This window comes from Phalacrocorax aristotelis, chromosome 2 (assembly GCF_949628215.1).
Source record: "Phalacrocorax aristotelis chromosome 2, bGulAri2.1, whole genome shotgun sequence".
Classification (NCBI taxonomy): domain Eukaryota; kingdom Metazoa; phylum Chordata; class Aves; order Suliformes; family Phalacrocoracidae; genus Phalacrocorax; species Phalacrocorax aristotelis.
Window position 1 is genome coordinate 159,628,398 of NC_134277.1, and position 10,663 is coordinate 159,639,060.

The window sequence follows — 10,663 nt, forward strand, 5'->3', positions numbered from 1 at the left end:
GGGCTTACTGAAAAGCTAATGAGCGCTTCTACTGTAAGTATTATTTTATTTAATAAACCAGCTTTATGCAGCTGGCATGCACTTGTCCTTGTCAGGAGAGCATCTCTGCAGGGGATGGCTGCCCAGCCGCAGAAGTCCATTCCTGTACCAGTGAACGGGCTGCTCAAACTAATCTGAAAGCACCACCCCTCTCCAGTGCTATGGCTTGCACTTGAGATCGCAGCATAGGTCTCCAAAATTTTTAAGCGTAAAGTAAACGAGTCCTTGATTTACTGTTTTATTTTGTTTTACTAAAGCAGGTTATTGTAGGTATACGCACACACAGAGACACAGGCACAAAGAAGGGAAATGGCATACTTCCATGCTAGGGAAAGACTAATGGTTATGTGCTGAGCAGAAACCTGCCTATGTGTTCCAAAACCTGGTGGTAACAATATGTCAGCATTTAAGTAGCACTTTAAAGCCATTAACTAATCAATGCTTACAAGGCTCCAGGGGAAAGGGTGGTGCAAAGGAAGAACCACCAGACTAGAGACCTGATCCACACTCCACTGAAGGGCAGCAATTCCATCTATTTCAATGCTATGGAAACAAATCTTAGTTATGAGAGTATTCTTCTTTCATTTGACACTGTATTTCTGGCCATGCCAGCATTAACACAGGAAATTTCAGTGGTTGTGCCACAGCAGCAGTGAAGGAAAAAGAGGTGAATAAAGTAAGAGCACAGCAGTGGTTTTTGCAAAAAAAATATTGTTCATTTCTTTAGACAGATCTCTGCACACTGTTTACATTTAAGCAGTGGTAATATTATTAGTCACTGCAAAAGTAACTGGGTGTTCCCTTGTTCTCACTAACAATACAGCAGGGATAATTTTGGATTAAGCTACATGTTTTATGAAAAATAGACTTGATGTTCGCTGGTTCATGTCAAAAGAATCCCCTGTGTGACCCACCAAATATCACACCCCATCCACTGGCAATTTTGTTCTACTGCAGCCTTTTGTTGTGGCCTTTGGATCCCTGGATGCTGACATGTAGCCATACGGGTTGGTTGTCTTTCCAAAAATTATCCAACGCAGCTTTGAACCAAGGGCACTGACCTCAATAAAAAATATAAATAAATAACACCGTGGATTGCAGATTCACATGCCCTTGTCAGAGATTTGCCTGATATTATTCATATCCCCACATAAGTACTTATTTCCAGTTTGGAAACTGTTTTTGGCAGGTTTATCTGGTTCAGCAAAAGCATAGATGTGGAGTGAGTCATTTAGTTGGTCTTGCAATATGAACTTCCTGCCGTTTTCAAAGGAAGTAGATATTTTTTTAGTGTATTTTAGAAGGCCAGGATTTATCTGTAAGTTCATTCTATGAATGGAGGGAATTATTTTTTTTCATTTTTCTTTGAATAGGTATGTCCCTTCAGGAGGGTTTTGGTGTAGCGTTTTACCAAAGGGAACATTTTTACAGGAAGTTCCATTAATTGGAGCGGAATCTATGAGCTAAATTCACAGCAGGACTCAGCTGCCGAGTGACGGGGCTGCCCGGCCCCACGTTTGCCACTCAGGCTTTTGGTCCAATGCACGCGGACAACTAAGTGCCTAAGAATGGGGTTTCTGAGGAGTCAACGTGGTGAGTGGTAAATATTAAAGCTCACCAAGAGAAAAAGCCAAGAGAGACAAGGTCTAAAATAGATTTCATGTTTATTTCCACATAAGGTTTTTCTGACTGTGAGTTCTCTCCAAGAGATGAATACCTACGGTCAGTGAGTGCTTTCCCTAGCACTGCCTCGCAGTCCATAACCCGCAGGTAACACAGGCACCTGAGGGACTTGGTTTCTGGTACTTACTCAGTTGCGTTTGAGCACAGATCTTCCGCTTACCAGGAAAAAAGTCTTAACCACAGTCTACAGGGTGGTTATATAACCATTGCACAACATTTTGCTTGCAATTTCTCCTGCTGGAGCTAATGCGTTTTGTAAAAATAACGAAAATTCACCAAGCCAGAGAGAAAAAAGGAAGAATTTGGTTCTGCAGCTCACAGTTGTCATTGTGAAGGCGGGGACATAGTTTCATATCCCTGCCACAGTTGGAAGGGGAATTGGGACTTGCCACATACTTCCACTCCTCCTCCAAACAGAAAAGGCTCAAATTGCAGTTTAGAGATTAAAACCCATCTCTTGCACTGAGAATTCATGAAGAGAGCCTCAGTTTTCAAAGCTGTCTTTTGTGCAAAGATTTATCCAGCAGGGACTCTCTGAAACTTGCACAGGATAAGACAAAAGGGAAGAAATTCCAACTGGGGTTTCAGTTAGGATGTAGAGCAACTCCTCTCCCCAGGATGACAGTGGTTTCACCCAAGTGGTAAATAAAAGTGCTTCCTGATTTGGTGGCAACCCAACAGGGGTTTTAAAGGTCTCAGTGGTACCTGCGTTTCAGACGAGAGAGATCCAGGTGAAGTCAGCTTGCACATTCACTACAGTCAGAGTGTAATGCGCTGCTGCTAATTATCTGTCCTGATGTAGTCTCAAGTTGTCTACTCAGATGGGTTTGTGTTTCACTTCTTTGTTATCTGATTGCCACTGGGCAGAAGAAGCAGTACAGCGCTGTGCACCATGGCCCGTGAAGAGCCCTGTGCTTGCTGATGCCCCCAGCACAACATGCGTGGGGACCAGCTACTCACCTGCCCTCTTGTTTGCCCAATGGGTTAAACAGAAAGCTATTTGGGGCTGCTGGGAGATAAAAGAATTGGCTTTATGGGTACCTGATAAACCCTTGCATTAGTTTATTTAGTCCTGCTGGAGAAATATTGCACTCCTCAGAATTGTCCACCTGTTAGACACACATGTACACACCTGTATGTACAGTTGTATAGAGCTTGTTTCTTTAGGGATCTACATTAAACATACAGATAAACACAAAGAATTCCCTTACAGTTGTAGCTTTACTGAGCTGGCATAAGATATTATGCTTTCTTTTATTCATGTTGATTCTTTTCATGGTCAACTATAAGCAGACAAGGAAGTAGAGAGACCTGCTTTAACTGGGAACTAAAAGCAGTGCCGTAACCCTACACAGCAGTCAGAGGTAGGTATAATGAAATGCTGCATGGTTGTAAGGGAGGGTTTTCTCAACTCTCTCAGAGGTAGGTGGCTTTCTCCATCCCATTCCCAATGAGAAACTTTGCATTTATCAGGAAATGTTTACTCTGGCTAAAGGAAACCAGTTAGAAAGTACGGCCTTCAGCATTAACAGCTACCCTTTGCCATTTCTCCCTCTCAAAGTAGCATCTTTACTTTTCTTCTCAAAAACACCTACGACAACATAAGCTACGCAGGTCACTAATTCCATTTCTGAAGTGTTGGAGGGGTAGAGAATTTAACAGAGCCCAACTGATGCCCACAGTTGGTCATCTACAACTTCTTGCAGCTGTAATCCTCTCTCAGTCTGCCTAGCCAACACACTGGGGTGCCAGGTCTCTCCATCCCCTTCACTGAGTGGGGAGAATCTGACCATTACTTCCAACTGCTGTCCTCTGATGCAAATTCAATGCAAAGTTGAAAGACGTACTTTTAAGTTGCAAATGTCTTTTAATAAAATCTGCTTTCGCATACTAAGATATGGGGATTCTGTATACTTGAGCATGTACTAGGATGCACACATCCACCCCGGAGGCACAGCGCTAGGCATGTTCAAACTGAATTCATTTGGGGGCTGCACAAGCAGCATGTATAACAGACTTGGCAGAGATGTGTGACCAGGGAAGTGCTGGGTATGAGTACGTGCTCTGATAAGTTAGGCCTTTTGGAGCAAGGGATCACAGGACTTAGAAACCACCAGAAAACCTCCTGATTCCAAACACTTTGGTGTGGATCGCATCAGCTGACATGTCGGCAGCTCCTGGACTGATCAGGGCAGGAGGCACCAAATGCAATCCAATGTCTTCTTGATTCTTTGAGGTCATTATTTGGCTGAGCAAAATTGCTCCAAAACTGAAGTACAAGTGCTCCCCTCTCTCCCTTTAGTCCCCATTTTCAGTTATTATTTTTTCAAAGAAGTTTCTCTACTAGCTAGAAATCTGGGAGGTACTTCTCTCCCCCTCACCTCCTCCTCCCATTCAGTCTGGGCAAGGCGTTGCAATACACACAAATACCTAGGCACAAATACATGTGTGTGTACCGGAATCCTTCCCACTACCTTTTTCACAGCTTCCCTGAATGAACATCCAACTCATATCTCAGCTGAACTTTTGAACCCACCAGGGCTGAGATGGCTTGAATTCAAGCAAAACAGGCTGGCCCGTACCTATTGGTTTGAGGAGCACCTGAGCAAGTACAAGTCAGAACTCCGTCCTCACGTCTGATAAGGAAGAGCTCGTAAAAGGCCTGATTGTTGTCTAATCTTCCTAACATAGTAATGACATCTGCCTTCTGCTTGAAAATACGCTTAAAAGTATATGTCCTTTTGCCCTGAGCATACATTTACATAGCAATAACACAACCAAGCGATTAACTAAAAGAAAGTCTGGTTCTGCAAGACCCTAAATGACATGTATCACCTGTGGTCAGTTAGATGGCTACAGCTGTTCTCTGAAGTTTTTCGTTATAAATGCTCCTCTTACAGCTTTGAACCCACAGTCAAGGAAGCACAACTTGATTGTGCTGGTTGGCACCATGAACTCAGAGCTGACCACACCAACAGGACTGGGACCACCTGGGACAACATTCATGGTCTTGAGCTCCTAGGCATAAAATGCAAACAACTATGAAACAAATACTTCAGGTTTCCCCCCACCCTGTGTTCAGGCAGAGAAGATGGAGGCAGGTTCACCTCTCAGAGAAGTGTTAAAGAGGGTGCTACGGCGGAGATAGGACACAAACAGCAATTTTTTATTACAGTCTGGTTAAGGGGTTGCTTTAGGCATCATGTGGCGAAGACTGTGTGTGTAGACCCAAGATGAAGTAATGGAGGGAGCAGGGGCAGGAGGAGAAAGCAATATGTAAGCTGATTGCAGCTCTTGCAGCAAAACTGGAAGTGCGCTTTTTGCCAGCCATTTCAAAACAGTTGCTCAGAATCAAACAGCCAGCACTAAATCAGCAATTCATTCATTTAATAGCTTTAAAGGCTGTTTGCTATTAAACAAAACATGGTAAATCTGTTTCAGATTAGGAAATCAAATGAGTCACAAAAAAATCCCACTTTGGTGTTAAGTTCTGGCCTGTACGAGCTGCATCTCAAACAGATGCTGTGTCCATACTGCTAAATATAAAAAGGCCAAGACCCAGGCTCTGGCCCCAACACTAAGTGGTGTGGCCTGGCTCAGGCTTCACATCACACCTCTGCAGCAGGCTGACCCCATACACGTTGTACGGCACTTGGCCTGGCTCTCTTCTGTGCTACAAGCGGTGTCCCTGTGGTCCTAAGACATGGTCGTTATTTTTTTTTAATGTATTTTTGAGTTCAAAGACTCTGAAATAATCTGAAGGCGGTGTTGCAGCTCATGAGAGTGACATCTCTATGGGACAAAGCTGAAGGGATGCATTGTATACCCTGCAGTATGCATGGGGCCATATAAGTGTGTAGGAGGATGCAGAGTCTAACGGGAAGCCTTGGGGGACTGCATAGGCTGTAACGTGGTCTTCTCCATGCTGCCTAGTGACAGCTCCTGGGAAGAGTCCGGACCAGAACCATGGAGCAAAATACCAATTAAGTGTGTGGGCAGTCAAGGGTCTGGGTGTTGAGCTCACGCCCTGTCCGCTTTTAGCCTACACATATCCAGAGGATCTGAGGAGGTTCCTCTGTGGGGTTTATTATTGCATGCATCCAACTGGAGTTAGACACTGAACAGAGGACAGCCCCTGCAAACATCTCAAGCCCTGAGTGCTTCTCAAAAACTTCTCCCTATTGAAGAACTGCAGCAGGTGAAGCACCACCTCCACTGGCAGCCCCTGGTTAGATGAAAAACCCTGGGAAATTTAGGCAGTATTTCAGCTTCTATCTGCCTAAAAATGAGTGCAAAAGGAAGACAGTAGCCTCATTTCTTACAGCTGCTGAATTTTTTGATGTGTTAAAGAGCTTTCAGTTAACTCAAGAGCAACTTTGACAGTTTTTTAACAAATGCACAGACATTCCCATAAAGAAAACATAAGTATTGTATTTTTCTCAGAAAGAAAAAGTTAAAGGAAAATGAAGGAGTTCTCAAGATACCACAGAACAGAGTAAAGAGAGAGCAACTGCAATCCAAATCATACCTCCAAGAAAGCTTTCCTCAGCCTAAGGTGAAAAGAAGAAAAGAGGCTCTTTGCTATAGGAATCATCCAGCTAGTGAAACCAGCAGATGTGAGTGATTGCCAGGTTGATGTCTATCATCTGCAAAACATCATGTCAATTAGTGAAGGTTCCTGACAATTGGAAAAGTGTTGCTGATGAAAAGAATGCTTATGTGAATGGAGAGAGAGTGGTGAATAAAATATACACTCTCTGGTCTGGTGATATTTTTTGTACCATCACCCACAGCATTCTTGTTTTCAAAGTGAGGAATTATGGGATGCATGAGTGTGCACTGAAAAATGGCTGAACTGCTAGGGTTAAAGTGTGTAATAATCAATGGCTTAATATCCAGCTGAAGGACAGTAACAAGTGGAGTGCCACAGTGGTCCGGTATTGTTTAGTCTTCATCAATGATTTGGTTGATAAGACCAGGAGTGTGAACCCTGCAGAAAGTTCAAGATCATGCTCAGTGAGGGAAAGTGATTGATATACCAAGTGACAAAGCTTTAACCCAGAAGGACTTTAAGAAATGTGAGAATTGTGCCAACAAGAACTTCCTAAAGTTCAGCAGGGAGAAGTGCAGAGTTCTGTGCCTGGAGTGGAATAACCCCATGGATCAGCACAGGCTGGGAACTGAATGGCTAAGACTAGATGAAAGGGAATCTGGGGCTTGTAGTCAATGCCAGAATGAGTAAAAGGCAATAGACTGCTATCATTACAGGTAATGCAAATTGCACATTGAGTTACATTAGGAGAAGTGTGCCCAGAGGATCCAGGGAAATTATTACCTCCTTCACTCATCCCTCATGAGACCACTTTTGGACCTACCAGGATGTCAAGAACCTTAAAAAGCTCAGCAAAAAGCTGCAAAGATAGTTAGGGGGGTAGGGCACATGACCTCCAAGGAAGAAGGAGAACTACAGGCCTGTCAGCTTGACCTCAGTACCGGGGAATTTATGGAGCGGTTCCTCTTGAGTGAGCTCACCAAGCATGTGCAGGACAACCAGGGGATCAGGCCCAGCCAGCATGGCTTCATGAAAAGCAGGTCCTGCCTGACCAACCTGATGTCCTTCTATGACAGGGTGACCCGCCTAGTGGATGAGGGAAAGGCTGTCTTTATCAATGATCTGGATGAGGGGATTGAGTGCACCCTTAGTAGGCTTGCAAAAGACACCAGGTTGGATGGCAGTGTAGATCTGCTTAAGGGTAGGAAGGCTCTGCAGAGGGACCTGCACAGCTGGGATCGATGGGAAAAGGCCAATTGTATGAGGTTTAAAAAGGCCAAGTGCCGCATCCTGCACTTGGGTCACAACAACCCCAACGCTGCAGGCTTGGGGAGGAGTGGCTGGAAAGCTGCCCAGCAGAGAAGGCCCTGGGGGTGTTGGTTGACAGCCGGCTGAACATGAGCCAGCAGTGTGCCCAGGTGGCCAAGAAGGCCAACAGCATCCTGGCTTGTATCAGGAATAGTGTGACCAGCCCAAGTAGGGCAGTGATCGTGCCCCTGTGCTCGGCACTGGTGAGGCTGCATCTTGAATATTGTGTTCAGTTTTGGGTTCCTCAGTACAAGAAGGACATTGAGTTGCTGTCCAGAGAAGGGGAACAAAGCTGGTGAAGGGTCTAGAGAGCAAAACTTCTGAGGAGCGGCTGAGAGAACTGTGTTTGTTTATCCTGGAGAAGAGGAGGCTGAGGGGAGACCTTATTGCTCTCTACAACTACCTGAAAGGAGGCTGTAGCGAGGTGGGTGTTGGTCTCTTCTCCCAGGTCACTAGCGATAGAATGAGAGTTAACGGCTTCAAGCTGTGTCAGGGGAGGTTTAGATTGGATATTAGGAAAAATAGTCTTTCCAGAAAGAGTGTTCAGGCATTGGCACAGGCTGCCCAGAGAGGTGGTGGAGTCACCATTCCTGGAGGTGTTCAAAAAACATGTAGACGTGGGACCTCAGGGCATGGTTTAGGAGGCCTGGGGGTGTTGGGTTGACAGTTGGACTTGATCCTAGAGGTCTTTTCCAACCTTAATGATTCTATGATTCTAAGAGGTAAGGGAGCTGGGCTTGTTTAGCCTTGTCCAAGAGGAAACTCAGGGGTGGTCTAATAGCAGCCTACATCTATTTGAAAGGAAACTGGAGGGATGATGGAGCCAAACCCATTTCAGTAGTGGCAGAGGATGTAATGGGGCAACAGTTACAAGCTGTGGCTTGGGAGGTTGAGATTAGACAGAGTGTAAGGCACTAACATAAAGCCAAGGAAACAAAAATAAGTTCTGCTCAGTGGAAGTAGCAGGCCCAAAGGAAAACCAACACAGGAAGGCGTAGGGTAGATCACAGCAATGTTAGGATTACCACCATAAAACAGAGTGAACAATGAAGGGTGCTAAGAATGCTTAAAATGTTGGACCCTGGAGGCTTCATCTAACTAGTGAAAATAATCAGCTACTGATCTGAAATGCTACAGTGCAGCAAGTCCCCTGGAGATGGGTTGCAGGCCTAGCATTGTAAAAACCCAAGGCAGAAATTAAAGAGGCATACGGTCTGAGTTACTATATTTTAATTAACAGTAAATGGAGTTATCCCATGTCCAAAGTGCAAATGGACTTAGTGCTTTTCTAAAAAAGGATCAATAGATATATCTTGCAAGAGCAAATAGAGGTTTGGTGGTAAGAGAGAGGAATGGTCTAGGTTTAGCTCTGGGATTGGAAAATTCCATTATTTCATCTACAGGAGAGTAGTACATATGACATTTAATGTCATTGCTAGATTGAACAAACTAGACCCTACCAAAAAAATTCAGAGAATAATTTTCAGAATTAAAAAACAAAGGCAATTTTGGAAGAACAATGGTCACTGAAGGCCCATGTCTTAATGCTCAGAACAAGTATCTAATAGAGCAAACACTTGAGGTTTAATGTGATCAGGTCAACCTCCCTTAAAACCTGCAAACATTATATTTTGTTTTGAATAAATAGGTGATCAACACAGGCAGAGCTACAGCTAAGGGTGGGCTTTAGGTCATAAAACATTGATTAAAGTTATTGGTAGGGGGTGGCTGCACAGCCTATTTCCCATTCCAGTTGTCACTGGAAAGGGAAGAGCTCCCCGGTGAATAGAATTTAATTCAGAGTCACCAGGTTGGGGAGCAGTAATTGGAGCAGGAAGGAATTCAGGTTAGTATGCTAGGGACAAGAATGTCACAACCATTGAAGACTCTCAGGGCTGTCTTGGGGGGTATCCAATGAACAGAGATAACAAGAAGTCCTAAGGCTTGCCACTATTATGAAAAGTACAGGCCAAGCAGAATAAGAAGAAACAACTGAAACCACTGTTAATAGTAGCTGTAAGAAATGCATCTTAAATGCCTAGTTGTGTTTATTAGCTAGGATGCATAAGTCCTTCCAGTTTCTATCCTAAGATAGACTTTTTAGAAGATAAAGTACTCAGACATATAATTTCTCTTTGCTACATAGCATACTACATAGCTGGTAATGCCCAGCAGTGATCATGGCTCTGTGGGCATGAACTCCACACTTTGTAGTGAAATACCTGTGCACACATGCTGCTGCTGCTTCCTGTATCCCCAGTCCAGTGGGCTGATCACCAATGGTAACAAACTGAAAAAGCAGCTTTTCAGAAAGGTTGTGCTTAGCCCTGTTACCTTGTTGAACTTGTGTGTGCCAGCATAACTGAGGATTTAATTTAGCTTTTCATCACCCAGCACTGAGATACATCTATGGATGCAAGGCCACAGGTGTTTAACAGAGTGTAGCAAAGCTTTACAAATGTGGCTAATTATTATTAATTAGCATTGGTATTACCTTGCTGGGTAGATCTAAGGTTAGGAACCCTGCTTTGTTACGTTTTACTAAAAATGAATCTCGAGAGAGTTTGTGGCAAAAACACTCATTATTGAAATGGTGAGGACATTCCCTATCATCTTCTATATAGGGGACCAAGACCAGAGTTTAAGTCTTGAGTATTTCAAGGTTATTAGTAATTACAAGTATTGGAGCTAGCACAAATATTAATATTGTGGGATAAGTAGTTTTTGAGTGTACATAGATACACTTTGTAGAAAGGCCTGAACATAGTAATCCATCTCCACATGGTCTGTGGTACTGGGCAGCCTTGCAAACACGGAGAATCTAACCACCAGAAAACAGTGCCCTGTATCATGAAGCTTTCACTGGATTGCCTCACCTTTGGTGACGAACACGTCTGAGCCATGAGGCCAGAGATTTGAGCAGGATGATTAATACTGACTTCATCCTGGGAGAATAGTATGACCGTACTGAAACAAAACATTTTGAGCTCTGAAGCCCCGTATCTGAAAAGACTGCCCGTACAACATTTTGTATCCCTTCAGCTTGGAAAGACCCTGAGCAAACTGATAAGGGATGACATG